Below are 23,586 nucleotides of genomic sequence, written 5' to 3' on the forward strand. Positions count from 1 at the left end.
AATAAGCTCCCCCACCCCTCCCTGAAAAAAAGGAGGAGGTCCAAATCATTCATAAATGCACAAGGATGAACTGCTTTGGTCCAGTAGCCCCATGGGCACCTACCCCCAGCTAAAATGTAGACTGAATTGTTCTCATGATTGTGGAAATCTTGCAGGTATAAAAGAAATTGCAAATTTTCATGTCACTTATTAATGTCTGCACTTATAATTTTAATGTTATTTTTTTATAATTCAGATTTATTTGTGTTAATAATGTCAAACATTATACTAGGACTCATTCCCTCTTGAGCCTGTCCATCTGTTATATTGTCAGAATGACCTTACTTGTTTCTTCTTCACTTGTAGAATTTTTCCCTTGGTTGAATTAAAAAAAAGAAAAGAATAAAGCAGCCTTCTGCCTTCTTTCATTTAAAGTGACTAAGGAAGAACTTCAATTTCATATACATAGGTAGAGAATGGTTTTCCTCACAATACATACCATACATTAATTGATACTTTAGTCTACCCAGGGCATTGTATATGTTGTATTAAAAGGGATGAAAATGAAAGGTCATCATTGTGAAAAGATACAGAGTGAATGGATGCAGGAATAATTTTTAAAATATTTAAAACTTTTAAAAGATCAGAGTAGCCATATTTTTAAATGTCTACAAGATATTGTTTCCTTTTTAATAAGATTAAGTAGTTTGAAATCTTCTAATACTGAACGATGTAAGAATGTAAGAATTGCTATTTTTTAAAATTCATTTCAATTGACCAAATACTTGTCTGCTTTATATTCTCAGTAGATGTGATAATAGCCATAATTATTTAAAGTAAAAAGCGAAAACCTGTTAAATAGATGAGATGGTGTCACATAAAAGTTATAGATTAAAGATAAAATAGCATACATGAAAAAGATTTTGCAATTTAAAAATGTGTACATTTAACTTATTGGTATTATATATATATAAGTTAGATTCAGTTTCAGAATATTTTTCTAATCATACTTTTCCCCTGATGTTTTAAGACCACCTTGTAATAATTCTTCTTTGCAACGATCATATGTTCCTCCTTCTTCCTTTCATCTACTTTTCTTCCTATCTTTTGCATTATTTTTACCTTTTAAAGCTATGAGTGTTTGTTCTCTGTGAATTGTTCTACTGCTTATGGGGTCTTTACCCTCTTACCCAACAAAGTATTACCACCAATATACTAAAGGATGATTTTAATCTCTTTGAGTAAGGTTGCAATGTTTTAATTTAAAATTTTGTCTTTATTATATCATTTTTTAACAGGCATTTTGATTTCATTTGTGAATATCCATTGAATTTCACTAAAGTGATGGGTACAGCTGGAGAAGGGGAGTATGTTTTGGTGAATTTGAACATCTTGAAAATTATATTAGACATTATATGTTTAACAAAATACATTTTAGAGCTTGAAGAATAGAACTGATTTTCAGGAAAGCTGTGAAATTAGGACATCCTGGGAGGTCTGGCAATGCCAAAGAATGCTCAAACTACCGCACAATTGCACTCATCTCACACACTAGTAAAGTAATGCTTAAAATTCTCCAAGCCAGGCTTCTACGATATGTGAACCGTGAACTTCCAGATGTTCAAAGTGGTTTTAGAAGACGCAGAGGAACCAGAGATCAAATTGCCAACATCTGCTGGATCATCAAAAAAGCAAGAGAGTTCCAGAAAAACATCTATTTCTGCTTTATTGACTATGCCAAAGGCTTTGACTGTGTGGATCACAACAAACTGTGGAAAATTCTGAGAGAGATGGGAATACCATCTGATCTGCCTCTTGAGAAATCTGTATGCAGGTCAGGAAGCAACAGTTAGAACTGGACAAGGAACGACAGACTAGTTCCAAATAGGAAAAGCAGTACGTGAAGGCTGTATATTGTCACCCTGCATATTTAACTTATATGCAGAGTACATCATGAGAAATGCTGGGCTGGAAGAAGCACAAGCTGGAATCAAGATTGCCAGGAGAAATATCAATAACCTCAGATATGCAGATGACACCACCCTTATGGCAGAAAGTGAAGAAGAACTAAAGAGCCTCTTGATGAAAGTGAAAGAAGAGAGTGAAAAAGTTGACTTAAAGCTCAACATTCAGAAAACAAAGATCATGGCATCCAGTCTCATCACTTCATGGCAGATAGATGGAGAAACAATGGAAACAGTGACAGACTTTTTTTTTGGTTGGGGGGGAGGGCTCCAAAATCACTGCAGATGGTGACTGCAGCCATGAAATTAAAAGACGCTTACTTCTGGGAAGGAAAGTTATAACCAACCTAGACAGCATATTAAAAAGCAGAGATATTACTTTGCCAACAAAGGTCCGTCTCGTCAAGTCTATGGTTTTTCCAGTAGTCATGTATGGATGTGAGAGTTGAACTAAGGAAAACTGAGCATCAAAGAATTGATGCTTTTGAACTGTGGTGTTTGAGAAGACTCTTGAGAGTCCCTTGGATTTTTAGTAAGTAAATCCAACCAGTCCATCCAGGAAATCAGCCCTGAATTTTCTTTGGAAGGACTGGTGTTGAAGCTGAAACTCCAATACTTTGCTACCTGATGTGAAGAGCTGACTCACTTGAAAAGACTCTGATGCTGGGAAAGATTGAAGGCCAGGAGGAGAAGGGGACAACAGAGGATGAGATGGTTGGATGGCATCACTAACTCAATGGACATGAGTTTGAGTAAACTCTGGGAGTTGGTGATGGACAGGGAGGCCTTGGCATGCTGCAGTGCATGGGGTCACAAAGTGTTAGACACAACTGAGCGACTGAATTGAACTGAACTGGAAGGTCTGGATATCAGAGGCAATTTTAGAGGTTCTGATTCTTTTGTAACCCATAGATAGTAGTCACAGTGATTTTGTGTATGGTACAAACTCACTTCTTATTGTCTATCTCCCTCATTTAGGCTTGAACTTTGATCTAACTTGTAGTGGAATTAAAGATGAGTGTGCTGTCTGACTCATGTAGGAGAGTTAGTTGGGAACAACAAAGGAAATTAAATAGACATTTTCATGTCAGCTCTTTGGTAACCTGTGACTGTCCTACTAAATTGGGTATTTTTATTTGTGAAGAGCTGTTATAGTGATATTCTTTCATGCATTCTTCTAGTTGTTTATTAATGTAAAATATTTATTGTGGACTTACTATAAGTGTACAATCAAGTTATTGTGGACTTACTATAAATAAATTACTGTTCAAGGTGCAAGGAATACAGTAATGAAAAGAGGGGCATGGTTGTAATCTGACAGGAATATCCTTATTCTTGCTCCTTTGGGTTTAAGTTATGAGGGCTAGGGAGATGATGAGGATTCAATTGTTACAGGGGGTCATTTTTATCCAAAACTGTGACAAATTCTATGGAACCACCCATTTAGTATGTTTGATTTATTTCACAATTTTAGTAATTACTATGTTAAATTTACCTTTTTCTTGTCTGGCTACATTGTCAACCACAGATTCCTGGAACTTCAAATATAAATGTACTACAGTTTGAAATTTTAATATATTATATGGAATCACATATGAGATTATTTCTATTATATTTAGTTTATAGAGAAGAAATTATTTTTCATTGCTGGAAAATTTACAAACAATGATGACTAAAGTGTTCTGGCAGTGGATAAAAAGAATTACTTGAATTTGTTGATGCATTTAGAATCCACTATAAGATTGCATTTTAATGATTTTTAGTTTCCCTCAAAAACTTTATTTTTTTTTAATATTGAGTTTAAAAAATTATTTATTTTAATTGGAGGCTAATTACTTTACATTATTGTAGAGGGTTTTGCCATACATTGACATGAATCAGCCATGGGTGTATGTGTTCCCCATCCTGAACCCCCCTCCCACCTCCCTCCCCATCCCATCCCTCAGGGTCATTCCAGTGCACCAGCCCTGAGCACCTTGTCTCATGCATCAAACCTGGACTGGTGATGTGTTTCACATATGATAATATACATGTTTCAATGCTATTCTCTCAAATCACCCCACCCTTGCCTTCTCCCACAGAGTCCAAAAGACTGTTTTATACATCTGTGTCTCTTTTGCTGTCTCGCATATAGGATCATTGTTACCATCTTTCTAAATTCCATATATATGTGTTAGTATACTGTATTGGTACTTTTTGTTTTGACTTACTTCACTCTGTATAATAGGCTCAAGTTTCATCCACCTCATTAGAACTGATTCAAATGCATTCTTTTTAATATCTGAGTAATATTCCATTGTGTATATGTACCACAGCTTCCTTATCCATTTGTCTGCTGATGGATATCTAGGTTGCTTCCATGTCCTGGCTATTATAAACAGTGCTGCGATGAACACTGGGGTACACGTGTCTCTTTCAATTCTGGATTCCTCGGTGCGTATGCCCAGCAGTGGGATTGCTGGGTCATATGGCAGTTCTATTTCCAGTTTTTTAAGGAATCTCCACACTGTTCTCCATAGTGGCTGTACTAGTTTGCATTCACACCAACAGTGTAAGAGGGTTCCCTTTTCTCCACACCCTCTCCAGCATTTATTGTTTGTAGACTTTTGGATAGCAGCCATTCTGACTGGCGTGAGATGGTACCTCATTGTGGTTTTGATTTGCATTTCTCTGATGAGTGATGTTGAGCATCTTTTCATGTGTTTGTTAGCCATCTGTATGTCTTCTTTGGAGAAATGTCTATTTAGTTCTTTGGCCCATTTTTTGATTGGGTCATTTATTTTTCTGGAGTTGAGCTGCAGGAGTTGCTTGTATATTTTTGAGATTAGTTGTTTGTCAGTTGCTTCATTTGCTATTATTTTCTCCCATTCTGAAGGCTGTCTTTTCACCTTGCTTATAGTTTACTTCATTGTGCAAAAGCTTTTAATTTTCGTTAGGTTCCATTTGTTTATTTTTGCTTTTATTTCCAATATTCTGGGAGGTGGGTCATGGAGGATCCTGCTGTGATTTATGTCGGAGAGTGTTTTGCCTGTGTTTTCCTTGAGGAGTTTTATAGTTTCTGGTCTTATGTTTAGATCTTTAATATATTTTGAGTTTATTTTTGTGTATGGTGTTCAAAAGTGTTCTAGTTTCATTTGTTTACAAGTGGTTGACCAGTTTTCCCAGCAACACTTGTTAAAGAGGTTGACTTTTTTCCATTGTATATTCTTGCCTCCTTTGTCAAAGATAAGGTGTCCATAGGTGTGTGGATTTGTCTCTGGGCTTTCTATTTTGTTCCATTGATCTACATTTCTGTCTTTGTTCCAGCACCATACTGTCTTGATGACTGTGGCTTTGTAGTAGAGCCTGACGTCAGGCAGGTTGATTCCTCCAGGTCCATTCTTCTTTCTCAAGATTGTTTTGGCTATTTGAGTTTTTTTTGTATTTCCATACAAATTGTGAAATTATTTGTTCTAGTTCTGTGAAAAAACCATTGGTAGCTTGATAGAGATTGCATTGAATCTATAGATTGCTTTAGGTAGTATACTTATTTTCACTATATTTATTCTTCCAACCCATGAACATGGTATATTTCTCCATCTATTGGTGTCCTCTTTGATTTCTTTCATCAGTGTTTTATAGTTTTCTATATATAGGTCTAAACCATAGCCTTGACTAGATGGACCTTTGTTGGCTAAGTAATGTCTCTTCTTTTTAATATGCTGTCTAGGTTGGTCATAACTTTCCTTCCAAGGAGTAAGCGTCTTTTAATTTCATGGCTACAATCACCATCTGCAGTGATTTTGGAGCCCCCACATAAATAAAGTCTGACACTGTTTCCACTGTTTCCCCATCTATTTTCCATGAAGTGATGGGACCAGATGCCATGATCTTCGTTTTCTGAATGTTGAGCTTTAAGCCAACTTTTTCACTCTCCTCTTTCATCAAGAGACTTTTTAGTTCCTCTTCACTTTCTGCCTTAAGGGTGGTGTTATCTGCATATCTGAGGTTATTGATATTTCTCCTGCAATCTTGATTCCAGCTTGTGCTTCTTCCAGCCCAGCATTTCTCATGATGTACTCTGAATAGAAGTTAAATAAGCAGGGTGACATATATAGCCTTGATGTACTCCTTTCCTATTTGGAACCAGTCTGTTGTTCCACGTCCAGTTCTAACTGTTGCTTCATGACCTACATATAGGTTTCTTAAGAGGAAGGTCAGGTGGTCTGGTATTCCTATCTCTTGAAGAATTTTCCACAGTTTATTGTGATCCACATAGTCAAAGGCTTTGGCATAGTCAATAAAGCAGAAATAGATGTTTTTCTGGAACTCTTTTGCTTTTTTGATGATCCAGCAGATGTTGGCAGTTTGATCTCTGGTTCCTCTGCCTTTTCTAAAACCACCTTGAACATCTGAAAGTTCATGGTTCACATATTGTAGAAGCCTGGCTTGGAGAATTTTGAACATTACTTTACTAGTGTGTGAGATGAGTGCAATTGTGCGGTAGTTTGAGCATTCTTTGGCATTGATTTCTTTGGGATTGGAATGAAAACTGAACTTTTCCAGTCCTGTGGCCACTGCTGAGTCTTCCAAATTTGCTGGCATATTGAGTGCAGCATTTTCACAGCATCATCTTTTAGGATTTGAAATAGCTCAACTGGAATTCCATCACCTCCACTAGCTTTGTTCATAGTGATACTTCTTAAGGCCCACTTGACTTCACATTCCAGGATGTCTGGCTCTAGGTCACCATCGTGATTATCTGGGTTGTGAAGCTCTTTTTTGTACAGTTCTTCTGTGTATTCTTGCTACCTCTTCTTAATATTTTCTGCTTCTGTTAGGTCCATACCATTTCTGTCCTTTATTGAGCCCATCTTTGCATGAAATGTTCCTTTGGTATCTCTAATTTTCTTGAAGAGATCTCTAGTCTTTCCCATTCTATTGTTTTCCTCTATTTCTTTGCATTGATTGCTGAGGAAGGCTTTCTTATCTCTCCTTGCTATTCTTTGGAACTCTGCATTCAGATGCTTGTATCTTTCCTTTTCTCCTTTGCTTTTTGCTTCTCTTCTTTTCACAGCTATCTGTAAGGCCTCCTCAGACAGCCATTTTCTTTTTTGCATTTCTTTTCCATGGGAATGGTCTTGATCCCTGTCTCCTGTACAATGTTATGAACCTCCATCCATAGTTCATCAGGCACTCTGTCTATCAGGTCTAGTCCCTTAAATCTATTTCTCACTTCCACTGTATAATCATAGGGATTTTATTTAGGTCATACCTGAATGGTCTAGTGGTTTTCCCCACTTTGTTCCATTTTGATTTGAGCCACAGTCTGCTCCTGGTCTTGTTTTTGCTGACTGTATAGAGCTTCTCCATCTTTGGCTGCAAAGAATATAATCAATCTGATTTCAGTATTGACCATCTGGTGATGTCCATGTGTTGAGTCTTCTCATGTGTTGTTGGAAAAGGGTGTTTAGTATGACCAGTGCGTTCTCTTGGCAAAACTCTATTAGTCTTTGCCCTGCTTCATTCTCTACTCCCAGGCCAAATTTGCCTGTTACTCCTGGTGTTTCTTGACTTCCTACTTTTGCATTCCAGTCCCCTATAATGAAAAGGACATCTTTTTTGGGTGTTAGTTCTGAAAGGTCTTGTAGGTCTTCATAGAACTGTTCAACTTCAGCTTCTTCAGCGTTACTGGTTGGGGCATAGGCTTAGATTACCGTGATATTGAATGGTTTGCCTTGGAAATGAACAGAGATCATTCTGTCATTTTTGAGATTGCATTCAAGTACTGCAATCTGGACTCTTTTGTTGACCATGATGGCTACTCCATTTCGTCTAAGGGATTCTTGCCCACAGTAGTAGATACAATGGTCATCTGAGTTAAATTCACCCATTCCAGTCCATTTTGGTTTGCTGATTCCTAGAATGTCAACATTCACTCTTGCCATCTCCTGTTTGACCACTTCCAATTTGCCTTGATTCATGGACCTGACATTCCAGGTTCCTATGCAATATTGCTCTTTACAGCTTTGGACCTGGCTTCTATCACCAGTCACATCCACAGCTGGGTATTGTTTTTGCTTTGGCTCCATCCCTTCATTCTTTCTGGAGTTATTTCTCCACTGATCTCCAGTAGCATATTGGGCACCTAGCGACCCGGGGAGTTCCTCTTTTAGTATCCTATCATTTTGCCTTTTCATACTGTTCATGGGGTTCTCAAGGCAAGAATAGTGAAGTGGTTTGCTATTCCCTTCTCCAGTGGACCACATTCTGTCAGTCCTCTACACCATTACCCTCCCGTCTTGAGTGGCCCCACATGGCATGGCTTAGTTTCATTGAGTTAGACAAGGCTGTGGTCCATGTGATCAGATTGGCTAGTTTTCTGTGATTTTGTTTCAGTGTGTCTGCCCTCTGATGCCCTCTCACAACACCTACCATCTTACTTGGGTTTCTCTTACCTTGGACGTGAGGTATCTCTTCACGGCTGCTCCAGCACAGCGCAGCTGCTGTTCTTTACCTTGGGCAAGGTATATTCATTTATTAGCTCTAGAAATTTTCTGGTGGAGTCTTTAGGGTTTTCTATGCAGAGGATCATGTCATCTGCAAACAGTGAGAGTTTTACTTCTTCTTTTCCAATCTGCATTCTTTTTATTTCTTTTTCTGCTCTGATTTCTGTGGCCAAAACTTCCAAAAATACGTTAAATAGTAGTAGTGAGAGTGGGCACCCTTGTCTTGTTTCAGACTTTAGGGGAAATGCTCTCAATTTTTCACCGTTGAGGATAATGTTTGCTGTGGGTTTGTCATATATAGCTGTTATTATGAGGTATGTTCCTTCTATTCCTGCTTTCTGGAGGGTTTTTATCATAAATGGATGTTGAATTTTGTCAAAGGCTTTCTCTGCATCTTGTGAGATAATCATATGGTTTTTATCTTTCAATTTGTTAATGTGGTGTATTACATTGATTGATTTGTGGATATTAAAGAATCCTTGCATCCCTGGGGTAAAGCCCACTTGGTCATGATGTATGATCTTTTTAATATGTTGTTGGATTCTGTTTGCTAGAATTTTGTTGAGGATTTTTGCTTCTATGTTCATCAGTGATATTGGCCTGTAGTTTTCTTTTTTATGTGGCATCTTTGTCTGGTTTTAGTATTAGGGTGATGGTGGCCTCATAGAATGAGTTTGGAAGTTTACCTTCCTCTGCAATTTTCTGGAAGAGTTTGAGTAGGATAGATGTTAGCTCTACTCTAAATTTTTGGTAGAATTCAGCTGTGAAGCTGTCTGGTCTTGGGCTTTTGTTTGCTGGAAGATTTCTCATTATAGTTTCAATTTCCGTGCTTGTGATGGGTCTGTTAAGATTTTCTATTTCTTCCTGGTCCAGTTTTGGAAAGCTATACTTTTCTAAGAATTTGTTCATTTCTTCCAAGTTGTCCATTTTATTGGCATATAGTTGCTGATAGTAGTCTCTTATGATCTTTTGTATTTCTGTGTTTTTTCTTGTGATCTCTCCATTTTCATTTCTAATTTTGTTGATTTGATTTTTCTCCCTTTGTTTCTTGATGAGTCTGGCTAATGGTTTGTCAATTTTATTTATCCTCGCAAAGAACCAGCTTTTAACTTTGTTGATTTTTGCTATGATCTCTTTTGTTTCTTTTGCATTTATTTCTGCCCTAATTTTTATAATTTCTTTCCTTCTACTAGTCCTGGGGTTCTTCATTTATTCCTTTTCTAGTTGCTTTAAGTGTCAGTTCAGTTCAGTTCAGTTGCTCAGTTGTGTCTGACTCTTTGCAACCCCATGAATCGCAGCACGCCAGGCCTCCCTGTCCATCACCAACTCCTGGAGTTCACTCAGACTCATGTCTATCGAGTCAGTGATGCCATCCAGCCATCTCATCCTCTGTCGTCCCCTTCTCCTCCTGCCCCCAATCCCTCCCAGCATCAGAGTCTTTTCCAATGAGTCAACTCTTCGCATGAGGTGGCCAAAGTCCTGGAGTTTCAGCTTCAGCATCATTCCTTCTGAAGAAATCCCAGGGCTGATCTCCATTAGAATGGACTGGTTGGATCTCCTTGTAGTCCAAGGGACTCTCAAGAGTCTTCTCCAACACCACAGTTCAAAAGCATCAATTCTTCGGCGCTCAGCCTTCTTCACAGTCCAACTCTCACATCCATACATGACCACATGAATAACCATAGCCTTGGCTAGATGTAGAGTTAGGTTATTTTTTTTGACATTTTTCTTGTTTCTTGAGGTATGCCTGTATTGCTATGAACTTTCCCCTTAGCACTGCTTTTACAGTGTCTGATAGGTTTTGGGTTATTGTGTTTTCATTTTCATTCGTTTCTATGCATATTTTGATTTCTTTTTTGATTTCTTCTTTGGTTTGTTGGTTATTCAGAAGTGTGTTGTTTAGCCTTCATATGTTGGAATTTTTAATAGTTTTTTTCCCCCCCTGTAATTGACATCTACATTGTGATTCTACATTGTGATCAGAAAAGATCCTAGGAATGATTTCAATTTTTTTGAATTTACCAAGACTAGACTTATGGCCCAGGATGTGATCTATCCTGGAGAAGGTTCCCTGTGCACTTGAGAAAAGGTGAAATTCATTGTTTTGGGGTTAAATGTCCTATAGATATCAATTAGATCTAACTGGTCCATTGTATCATTTAAAGTTTGTGTTTCCTTGCTAATTTTCTGTTTAATTGATCTATCCATAGGTGTGAGTGGGGTATTAAAGTCTCCCAGTATTATTGTGTTATTGTTAATTTCCCCTTTCAGACCTGTTAGCATTTGCCTTACATATTGTGGTGTTCCTATGTTGGGTGTATATATATTTATAATTGTTATATCTTCTTCTTGGATTGATCCTTTGATCATTATGTAGTGTCCTTCTTCGTCTCTTTTCACAGCCTTTATTTCAAAGTCTATTTTATCTGATATGAGTATTGCAACTCCTGCTTTCTTTCGGTCTCCATTTGGGTGAAATATCTTTTTCCAGCCCTTCACTTACAGTCTATATGTGTCCCTTGTTTTGAGGTGGGTCTCTTGTGTACAGCATATATAGGGGTCTTGTTTTTATATCCATTCAGCCAGTCTTTGTCTTTTGGTTGGGGCATTCAGTCCATTTACATTTAAGGTAATTATTGATAAGTATGATCCCGTTGCCATTTAATTTGTTGTTTTGGGTTCAAGTTTATACACCTTTTCTGTGTTTCCTGTATAGAGAAAATCCTTTAGCATTTGTTGAAGAGCTGGTTTGGTGGTACTGAGTTCTCTCAGCTTTTGCTTGTAACTTTTGATTTCTCCTTCATATTTGATGAGATCCTTGCTGGGTACAGTAATCTGGGTTGTGGATTTTTATATTTCATCACTTTAAGTATGTCCTGCCAATCCTTTCCAGCCTGTAGAGTTTCTATTGAAAGATCAGCTGTTACAATTATGGGAATTCCCTTGTTTGTTATTTGTTGATTTTGCTTACTGCTTTTAATATTTGTTCTTTGTGTTTGATCTTTGTTAATTTGATTAATATGTGTCTTGGGGTGTTTCATCTTGGGTTTATGCTGTTTGGGACTCTCTGGGTTTCTTGGACTTGGGTGATTATTTCCTTCCCCATTTTAGGGAAGTTTTCAACTATTATCTCCTCAAGTATTTTCTCGTGGCCTTTCTTTTTGTCTTCTTCTTCTGGGACTCCTATGATTCGAATGTTGGGGTGTTTGACATTGTCCCAGAGGTCTCTGAGGTTATCCTCATTTCTTTTAAGTCTTTTTTCTTTTTTCCTCTCTGCTTCATTTATTTCCATCATTCTATCTTCTACCTCACTTATCCTATCTTCAGCCTCAGTTATTCTACTGTTGGTTCCCTCCAGAGTGTTTTTGATCTCATTCATTGCATTATTCATTATGACTGACTCTTTTTTATTTCTTCTAGGTCTTTGTTAAACATTTCTTGCATCTTCTCAATCCTTGTCTCCAGACTATTTATCTGTAACTCCATTTTGTTTTCAAGATTTTGGATCATTTTTACAATCATTATTCTGATTTCTTTTTCAGGTAGACTCCCTATCTCCTCCTCTTTTGTTGGTTTGGTGGGCATTTATCATGTTCCTTTACTGCTGAGTATTTCCCTGCCTTTTCATCTTGTTTAGATTACTGTGTTTGGGATGGCCTTTCTGTATTCTGGCAGTTTGTGGTTCTTTTTTATTGTGGAGGTTCCTCCCTGTGGGTGGGGTTGGACGAGTAGCTTGTCAAGGTTTCCTGGTTAGGGAAGCTTGCATCAGTGTTTTGGTGGGTGGAGCCAGATTTCTTCTCTCTGTAGTGCAATGAAGTGCCTGGTAGTGTGTTTTTAGATGTCTGTGGGTTTGGTGTGACTTTAGGCAGCCTGTATATTAAAGCTCAGGGCTATGTTCCTGTGTTACTGGAGAATTTGTGTGGTATGTCTTGCTCTGGAACTTGTTGGATCTTGGGTGGAGCTTGGTTTCAATGTAGGTATGGAGGCTTTTGGATGAGCTCTTATCAATTAATGTTCCCTGGAGTCAGGAGTTCTCTGGTGTTCTCAGGTTTTGTACTTAAGCCTCCTGCCTCTGGTTTTCAGTCTTATTCTTACAGTAGCCTCAAGACTTCTCCATCCATACAGCACCAATGATAAAACATCTAGATTAATGGAAAAAAGATTCTCCACAATGAGGAACACCCAGAAAGGTTCGCTGAGTTACATGGAGAAGAGAAGAGGGAGGAGGGAGATAGAGGTGACCAGGAGGAGAAGAGGGGGAATCAAAAAGGGAGAGAGCAGTATAGCCAGTAATCAAATCCCTATGTGCTCTCCACAGCCTGGAACACCCAGAAAGGTTTACGGAGTTACATAGAGAAGAGGGAGGAAGGAGATAGAGGTGACCTAGGGGAGAAAAAGGAGAGTCAAAACGGTGAGAGGGCAATCAAGCTAGTAATCACACTCCTAAGTAAAAATGGGTACTGAAGATTGGATTCTTAAAGGTAGAAAATTGATAACAAATACAAAAAAGCAAAGATTAAAAATTTAGACAAGAGTTTAGACTCTCAAAAATACAATATTAAAAAAAAAACCGGAACAATATCACAAAGATTATAAAAAATATATATGAGGTTTGCTTTAAACATGGGGTCTTTTTTTTTTGCAAGGTAATAGTAGGTTATAAAAATGAAAATTAAAGGAGTAATTAGAGGACTTAAAATTTTTTTAAATGAAAAATAAAAAAAAATTAAAAAAAATGATAATAGTAAAAATATATCTAGGAATTTCTCTGGAGCTGATCTCTGACTGTAACCCTCCCAGAGGATGTCATCTGTCCAGGATCCCCGGAAGGCTTGGTTGGCAACTGGCAGCCAGCTCACAGTTTGGTGGAGGATGCCGTCTCTGGGGCTGTTTGCCCCTTTCTGGCTCTGGATGCTGCCCGCCTGTGTCCCTGCCTCCTGTGGGGGATGGGCCGGTTCGCTGCCGGCTAGCTCTCCTCTGGTATTTGCTCAGTCCTTTGTTCTGTGAGCCAGGCAGTGCCTTAGGTTAGGGGTTTTCGTGGGAAAGTTCTCTCTCTCTCTCTTTTTTTCCTCTCTCTCTGTCTATCCCACAGTTTGGGTTGCTATCTCACATTAGCTCCCTCAGATTGCCCTCAGGGCATTTAGTCCTGGTCCTTGCCCCAAGCAGTATGGCCCATGCCTCCCTGTTCAGCCCCCAGGTGGCAGATGTGAGCATCTGGGCTACTTTTCTGCTGGGAATTCCCGTTAGGGATGTAATCTGTGGGTTTTATTTATTTATTTTTATTTATTATTTTTCCTCCCAGTTATGTTGCCCTCTGAGATTCCAAAACTCCCCACAGATCCACCAGTGAGAGGGTTTCCTGGTGTTGGGAAACTTCTCCTCTTTTAAGATTCCCTCCCCTGGATGGATCTCCATCCCTAACTCTTTTGTCTCTCTTTTTATCTTCTATATTTTGTCCTACCTCCTTTAGAAGACAATGGGCTGCCTTTCTGGGTGCCTGGTGTTCTCTGCCAGCGTTCAGAAGTTGTTTTGTGGAATTTTCTCAGCGTTCAAATGTTCTTTCGATGAATTTGTGGTGGAGAAAGTGGTCTCCCCATCCTATTCCTCTGCCATCTTAGGACGGCTGTTTCCCTCAAAAACTTTAATAATTTATTTATCTATTTGTAATTTTTCCAGCTTTATTGAGAACTAGCTTACATATGAAACTGTGGAAGTTTAAGGTATACAGCATGTGAGTTTGTTACAAACGTTTGCAATATGATTACCACTGCAAGGTTAGCTAACACTGCCATCATCACATGATTACCATTTCTTTTTTATGTGAAAACATTTAAGATCTACTCTTTTAGCAACTTTCAAGTATATAATACAATATTATTGACTATAATCACAATATTGTTCATTAGATCCCCAGAACTTATTCATTTTCTAACTGGAAGTTTGTACTCTTTGGTCAACATTTCTCCATTTCCTTTACCTTGCCCCACCCCTCCAACACCTAGCAACTACCACTCAACTTTGTTTCTACAGTTCAGCTCTTTTATTCCACATACAACTGATATTATACAGTACTTATTTTTATCTCTCTGACTTATTTCATGTAACATAATGCCCTCAAGGTCTATCCATGTTGTCTCAAATGGCAGGATTTCCTTCTTTCTCATGGCTGAGAAAGATTTCATTATATATGTATCTATACACCACATTTTCTTCATTCTTTCAGCCATTGATGTACACTTATATAATATATATATATTTCCCTAAATAAGTTATTATTCAGTTTTCTTGTTCTGAATTTTATAAATATTGTATAACACTATATGCATTTATCTTTCACTTATCATTTTCATTGTGCCCTATTTCTAGATGCACTAAATGGATCTGTGAAGTAGCTCATTCTCTTTCATAGTGCTTTGCAATGCCACTTCATAAATCATATCTGCATGTATCTAGGAGTCTGTTTCTGGGCTGTCTCGCCTGTTCCATTGGGTCAAATTTTCTTTTGAAATTTCCTGTACCAATACCACATTGTTGTAATTGTCCTTTACAGTAGTACTGATATCTAATAAGAGAAAGTTCCCATTTTGTGCTTCATTCTCAGGAGTATCTTGGCAATTCTTGAGCTTTCATCTGTACAATTTTTAGAATCAGTTTTTCAAGTAACTTGAAAAATGTTGGAACTTGATTAAAACTGTAATCACTCCAAAAATAACTTGGGTAAAAACTGATGCTTTATAAAATTCAGTCTTTGTACCAGTCATCATTCAATCAAAAAAATGGAACAAGCAGGAAATATTTATTGAGAGATTTATTGCAAGGAATAGACTTACACCATTCTAGGGCTGGCTGGGCAAGTCCAAATCTCTAAGGCAGGCAGTGAGGAGGGGCAGGCAGGGATTCTTGGATGCACCAAAGCTGCTGTCCATTGAGGGAATTTCTTCTTCTTCAGGGAACTCTCAGCTTTGTTCTAAGTCTTTCTACTGATGGAATCAGACTCATCCAGATTATTTTGGTTAATCTCCCTTACTTAAAGTTAATGAATTACAGACCTTGGAAAATACCTTCACAACAGCATCTAGATTAGTGTTTGATTGAATAACTGAGGATTGCAGACTAGTCATTTTGATACATAAAACTGACCATCACACTTGTCACAAACATGGTGAATTTCTCCATTTATTTATATTTATTTTTCCATATTTAATGCCCTTCTCTAAACTAAATTTCTCCTTTCAAGAGGTTTTTAAATTTTAAGTATTTGTTATTTTTAATGATTGCATTTTCTTATTTATTGGTTTATTTTTGGCTGCCCTGGGTCTTGGTTGCTGTGCACAGGCTTTCTTTAGTAGTGGTGAGTGGTGGCTTCTCTTGTTTCAGAGCATGAGCTCTAGGTGCATGGACTTCTGTGCTTATAGCACACAGGCTTTGTTGTTCTGTGTCATATGGGATCTTCCTGAACCAGGGATCAAAGCTGTGTCCCCTGAGTTAGTAGGTGTATTTTTAACCACTGGACCACCAGGGAAGTCTTTGTACAAGCCTTTTTTAAAATTTACATTATCTAACAGTAACATCTCTTGGTGTAGAGAAATGCAATTGATTTTGCTATGTGGGTCTTCTATTTATCTAACTTGTTAATTCTCTTATTATTTATAGTAATTTTGGGGAGATCTTTTTGGGTATTTTATGTGCATAATTATATAACTTGTGAGAATAGCAAATTTATAGCTATTCTTCCTATTCAGTGCTCATGTTTTTTAAAATCAATTTTTAAATTACATATGATAAAATTTATTCCTTGTGGTACACAGTTCTGTGTCTTTTGGCAAATGCATGAAGTCACCTATCTACCACTACAATCAAAATTAAGAATAGTTTCATCAGCTCCCTACATTTCTCTGTGCCATGGTTCTGTAATCATTTTTCCTCTTTTTCACAAACTCTGGAAACCACTGGTCTGTTCTTTATACCTAAATTTTGCCTTTTCAAGAATGTTGCACAAATGGGATCTCATTGTATGTGAATAGAAGTTATGTTACTCTTAGGAGAATATCTGTGAGTATATGTTTACCTTTATAGGAAGGTATAGGAAACAGTCAAACATTCTCCCCAGAGTTCCAGTTATGTTTCACCTTTGTTAGCACTTGGTATTCTAAGTTTTTAAATTTATTTCCTCATTCTTGACTTTTGAATGTTTAACATGTTCTGGATACAAGTCTTTTGTCAGGTATGTAATTTGCAAATATTTTCTTCCAGTTAAAGGCTTTTCTTTCTTAACAGTGTGTTTGCAGAGCAAAACGTTTACAATTTTCATTGTTTACATTACTAATATTTTCTCTTTTGTTTTTTGCTTTTGGAGTAAAATCTAAGAAATCTTTGCTTAACTCAGTATCACAAAGATTTTCTCCTGTTTTCTTCTAAATGCTTTATTGATTTTCACTTTATATTTGTATCTATGATGACATCACCCTTATGGCAGAAAGTGAAGAGGAACTAAAAAGCCTCTTGATGAAAGTGAAAGAAGAGAGTGAAAAAGTTGGCTTAAAGCTCAACATTCAGAAAACGAAGATCATGGCATCTGGTCCCATCACTTCATGGCAAATAGAGTGGAAACAGTGACAGAGTTTATTTTTTGGGGCTTCAAAATCACTGCAGATGGTGACTGCGGCCATGAAATTAAAAGATGCTTACTCCTTGGAAGGAAAGATAGCATATTAAAAAGCAGAGACATTACTTTGCCAACAAAGGTCTGTCTAGTCAAGGCTATAGTTTTTCCAGTAGTTATGTATGGATATGAGAGTTGGACTGTAAAGAAAGCTGAGTGCCAAAGAATTGATGCTTTTGAACTGTGGTGTTGGAGAAGACTCTTGAGAGTCCCATGGACTGCAAGGAGATCCAACCAGTCCATTCTATAGGAGATCAGTCCTGGGTGTTCTTTGGAAGGAATGATGCTAAAGCTGAAACTCCAGTACTTTGGCCACCTCATGCAAAGAGTTGACTCATTGGAAAAGACTCTGATGCTGGGAGGGATTGGGGGCAGGAAGAAAGGGGACGACAGAGGATAAGATGGCTGGATGGCATCACCAACTTGATGGACGTGAGTTTGAGTGAACTCTGGGAGTTGGTGATAGACAGGGAGGCCTGGCGTGCTGTAATTCATGGGGTCGCAAAGTGTCGGACACGACTGAGCAACTGAACTGAACTGATGATATATTTTGAATTAATGTTTCATACTAAATGTAAAAATATAGACTCAAATGTATTTTTATATGTAGCTGTGCACCTAATTGTTCCAGGATTGCATGTGTTTGTGTGCGTGTGCTTGCATGCATGTGTATGTGTTTGAGAATAAAAGATGAACATGCTTGCTTCTATTAGCCAAATGAAATTTGATTCTTTTTGGCCAGGAGTTAAAAAACAGAACCTATATGTTTTATCCACCTCACAATGGAAGTTTAGCAGCTCAAACACACAGGCCATAATTTCCCCTGTTACAATAATGTAATGGCAAATGTCTCTGATGCCCTGGCTCTTGCTAGGGTGAAGCAACAGAAGGAAATTTTATATTGAAGTAGCATACTTTTCTGTTTTGTATAGTAGATTGTGTGATTTTAGAATAGTTAATTATTTTAGCAAAATTTCTATGAAAAAAGGTTTTTTTCTGCATATCGATCAGATGAGGCTGTCAGGTGAAGGGATCAGGGATGTAGAGTTCTTTTTTCCCTGACAGGGATTTAGAATAAGGAAGCTCTGTGGACTGACTGCTGGATTCTACCTGTGGTTTAGAATCACACTGCACATAAATCAGGTTTATCAATTCCCCTAAGCTTGCATCCACAGGCAAAACCTTTTCTTCTAATGTATTTAGTGATAATTCTTTGTGTCTAGACACAGTGTCACATAGTGCAGAAGAGTTAAGTTATAAGGTTCTGTTGAATTGTAGCACATATGTAGCTTTACATATTTCCTAATTCAATTTAGCTTCACATCAGTCTGGTGGGTATGAGTATCCCATTTCCATAGTAGAGGAAATTGAAACCTAAGACAATGAAGAGCTTGTTCACAATCACGCCTGGAAAACAAAGGAGCCAGGTTCAAACACGATAATTATGCCTTCAAAGTCTAAAGTGAAATCCAAGAATAATCTGACCCCGTAAATCTTAAAGTCCCTTTTTCTTAACAACATTCTCATTGTTGCTGAGAAATGACCTTTTCTTGCTTTAGCAAGCTTGTTGCTTAGTCCAGAATCCCCAGGATTGAAGTCCTTTGGCTGCAATGTTCTGGTTGGCCTGGGTGAAGGTGAACTCTTCTTTGTCCTGTTCTAGTCTGTTCTAACCATTAGAGCTGTGCTAGGCCACGGAGCCTTATAGCCTTGGCACTGAAGGAATTAAAGAAAAATAATGAACTCTCTGTCTCTATCATAAAGGAGAAAAGGAATGGCCAAGCTGATTCCATCTTGAAAAAGAAGGAAACTTCATCTTGTACTTTCAGTGAGCTTTGGACTATGTACCTGGTAGCCATGGGTATAACATACCCACAGCCGAACTGGCCTCCGGCAATGATAAACACCAGATTCCATACCAAGATTTTCTGTTGCCAAAAAGAATGTAATAGTCCCCTATGTAGTCAAACACCTTTGTAATCTTTATGGCACCCATTGGTGTAGCCACAATGTATAACCAGGTGATCTTTCTGATTATGAATCATGACTGTAACTGACTGTATCTCCCTTTAACACTTTCCAGGCTAGGTTTAAGGGGATGTGGGCTTGACCAGTACACTTAAGGTATATAGTTCAGTTAGTAAGTTCAGTCGCTCAGTCATGTCCGACTCTTTGCGACCCTATGAATCGCAGCACACCAGGCCTCCCTGTCCATCACCAACTCCTGGACTTCACTCAGAATCATGTCCATGGAGACAGTGATGCCATCCAGCCATCTCATCCTCTGTCTTCCCCTTTTCTTCCTGGCCCCAATCCCTGGCCCAATCCCCCAAAGCATCAGAGTCTTTTCCAATGAGTCAACTCTTTGCATGAGGTGGCCAAAGTACTGGAGTTTCAGCTTTAGCATCATTCCTTCCAAAGAAATCCCAGGGCTGATCTCCTTCAGAATGGACTGGTTGGATCTCCTTGCAGTCCAAGGGACTCTCAAGAGTCTTCTCCAACACCACAGTTCAAAAGCATCAATTCTTTGGTGCTCAGCTCTCTTTACAGTCCAACTCTCACATCCATACATGACCACTGGAAAAACCGTAGCCTTGACTAGACGGACCTTTGTTGGCAAAGTAATGTCTCTGCTTTTGAATATGCTATCTAGGTTGTTCATAACTTTCCTTCCAAGGAGTAAGCGTCTTTTAATTTCATGGCTACAGTCACCATCTGCAGTGATTTTGGAGCTCAGAAAAAATAAAGTCTGACACTGTTTCCACTGTTTCCCCATCTATTTGCCATGAAGTGATGGGACCAGATGCCATGATCTTACTTTTCTATAAGATTTTCACAAAAGTTGGTCGGAGTCCTTGACTAAGAGGAGACCCTGCCTTGGGCCCGCCAGTGTAATAAACTGTACTTTACTATCTACATTGTCCTTCTGAGTGAGTTTGTTTCCCAGAATGCATGGCTACAACAATCAGACACAGAGGGATCTTACACCTTAGAGAGTGCTACAAAGGGACAGACAAAATCAAGCAACTAAAAACTGGTGTCCATTTATAGTCAGTGAGGAGGACTTTTTAGTTCAGTTCAGTCACTCAGTCATGTCCAACTCTTTGTGACCCCATGGACTGCAGCATGCCAGGCTCCCCTGTCCATCACCAACTCCTGGAGCTTACACAAACTCATGTTCATCGAGTCGGTGATGCCATCCAACCATCTCATCCTCTGTTGTTTCCTTCTCTTCTTCAATCTTCCCCAGCATCAAGGTCTTTTCCAAGAGTCAGTTCTTTGCATCAGGTGGCCAAAGTATTGGAGTTTCAGCTTCAGTACCAGTCCTTCCAATGGATATACAGGACTGGTTTGATCTTGCAGCCCAAGGGACTCTCAAGAGTCTTCTCCAACACCCCAGTTAGAAAGCATCAATTCTTCAGCACTCAGCTTCCCTTTGGCTCAGCTGGTAAAGAATCCGCCTGCAGTACAGGAGACCTGGGTTCGATCCCTGGGTTGGGAAGATCCCCTGGAGAAGGGAAAGGCTACACACTCCGGTATTCTGGTCTGGAGAATTCCATGGGCTGTATAGTCTATGGGGTCGCAAAGAGTCAGACACAACTGAGCGACTTTCCCTTTCCCTTTCCCTTTCAGCATTCTTTATAGTCCAACTCTCACATCTGTACATGACTATTGGAAAAACCATAGCTTTGAGTAGATGGAACTTTGTTGACAAACTAATGTCTGCTTTTCAATATGATGTCTAGGTTTGTCATAGTTTTTCTACCAAGGAGCAAACGTCTTTTACTTTCAAGGCTGCAGTCACCATCTGCAGTGATTTTGGAACCCAAGAAAATAAAGTCGGTCACTGTTTCCACTCTTTCCCCATCTATTTGCCATGAAGTGATGGGAGCAGAAAAAGGAAAAGTAAAAGAAAAGTGAAGTTGCTCAGTTGTGTCTGACTCTTTGTGACCCCATGGAATGTAGCCTATCAGGCTCCTCCGTCCATGGCATTTTCAGGCGAGGGTACTGGAGTGGGTTGCCATTTCCTTCTCCAGGGGATCTTCCCAACCCAGAGATCAAACCTGGGTCTCCCACATTGCAGGCAGATGCTTTACCGTCTGAGCAACCAGGGAAGCAAATAAAGCAGATGTTTTTCTTGAACTGTCTTGCTTTTTCAATGATCCAATTGATGTTGGCAATTTGATCTCTGGTTCCTCTACCTTTTCTAAATCTAGCTTGAACATCTGGAAGTTCTAGGTTCATGTACTGTTGAAGCCTGACTTGGAGAATTTTGAACATTACTTTGCTAGTGTGTGAGATGAGTGTAATTGTGTAATAATTTGAACATTCTTTGGCATTGCCAAATTAATTGGCAATTAATTTACCTAATTTAACCTTTAAAAATGTCACCTTCATTTCCAACCTCAGTAATACTTTTTCTGATTTAATTTTAGAAGCTTCCATATTTACCCTCAGCCACTGCTGCCCTTTAGGGTTGAGTTGGGTTAGGGAAGGAGAAAAGAAAGCTAGCTAAAAAAGCTTTTAGAGATTATCTTTTCTTTGACTTTTACTGGCATTAACTTCCAGGATAATTTGATCCATCAAGTATACATAAACATATTCTCCTTTATGGAGGGTGGAATGGTAGGGTTGATGGAGAATAGTAAATCAATGATAAGTCAATAAAACCAAACCCTATGAAGAGTATCCAGCAAAGGACTTCCCATGATTAAATCAAATGATTTCACAGGCTGTTGTTGATGGAAATGCATGCCATTTGCTTTGAAGTTGCCTGATATACATGACTGTACACTACACCTGCACTCAGCTCTCTAGCACCTTGCTGGAGACCAGGGCTGCTCAAATTTTTATGTGCATTCAGATCACCTGGGAGTCTTGCTTGACTGAAAATACAGTTCATCTATCCTGGGGTGGGCTTGGGATTGTGCGTTTCTGAGAGCTTTCTGGTAATGCTGATAGTGTCAGTCCCCAGGTGTGCATTTTGAGTAGCAAGACTGTTGAAGTTTGATCCCTGAAAATATAATCTTTTAAGGACTTTATATGGAACACATTTCCCATGTTTACATATACTATACCTATATAAAAAGAAACTTTTAGGTTATTTTTTTTTAATGAAAGACTTAGACTAAGTATTTATATATAAGGAAGGCAAAATGAATGGTAACACCTACAAATCATGACTTAGTTCATGCTAAGTATTGTGCTAAGAATTTTACATATGTTATTCAGTTCTCACATCCTGGATGAGAGATCTAAATTATCATTTACATTTGTAGATGGATAAATCAAGGTGACTCAGTAGTAAAGAATCCACCTGTCAATGTGGGAGCTGCGGGTTCAATCCCTGGGTTGCGAAGATCCCCTGGCAGAGGAAGTTACACTGGAAGTGTAACCCACTCCAGTATTCTAGCCTGGAGAATCCCCATAGACAGAGGAGCCTGGTAGGCTACAGTCCATGAGGTCGCAAAGAGTTTGCCATGGCTTAATGACTCAGTTCAGTTCAGTTCAGTCGCTCAGTCATGTCCGACCCTTTGCGACCCCATGAATCGAAGCACGCCAGGCCTCCCTGTCCATCACCAACTCCCGGAGTTCACTCAGACTCATGTCCATCGAGTCAGTGATGCCATCCAGCCATCTTATCCTCTGTCGTCCCCTTCTCCTCCTGCCCCCAATCCCTCCCAGCATCAGAGTCTTTTCCAATGAGTCAACTCTTCGCATGAGGTGGCCAAAGTACTGGAGTTTCAGCTTCAGCATCATTCCTTCCAAAGAAATCCCAGGGCTGATCTCCTTCAGAATGGACTGGTTGGATCTCCTTGTAGTCCAAGGGACTCTCAAGAGTCTTCTCCAACACCACAGTTCAAAAGCATCAATTCTTTGGCGCTCAGCCTTCTTCACAGTCCAACTCTCACATCCATACATGACCACAGGAAAAACCATAGCCTTGACTAGACAGACCTTTGTTGGCAAAGTAATGTCTCTGCTTTTGAATATGCTAGCTAGGTTGGACATAACTTTCCTTCCAAGGAGTAAGCGTCTTTTAATTTCATGGCTGCAGTCAATATCTGCAGTGATTTTGGAGCCCCAAAAAATGAAGTCTGACACTGTTTCCAATGTTTCCCCATCTATTTTCCATGAAGTGATGGGACCGGATGCCATGATCTTCGTTTTCTGAATGTTGAGCTTTAAGCCAACTTTTTCACTTTCCACTTTCACTTTCATCAAGAGGCTTTTTAGTTCCTCTTCACTTTCTGCCATAAGGGTGGTGTCATCTGCATATCTGAGGTTATTGATATTTCTCCTGGCAATCTTGATTCCAGCTTGTGCTTCTTCCAGTCCAGCGTTTCTCATGATGTACTCTGCATATAAGTTAAATAAGCAGTGTGACAATATACAGCCTTGACGTACTCCTTTTCCTATTTGGAACCAGTCTGTTGTTCCATGTCCAGTTCTAACTGTTGCTTCCTGACCTGCATACAAATTTCTCAAGAGGTAG

Source organism: Bos grunniens, chromosome 9 (genome assembly GCF_055505025.1).
Source record: "Bos grunniens cultivar Pamir isolate PY7600 chromosome 9, Bosgru_T2T1.0, whole genome shotgun sequence".
NCBI lineage: Eukaryota > Metazoa > Chordata > Mammalia > Artiodactyla > Bovidae > Bos > Bos grunniens.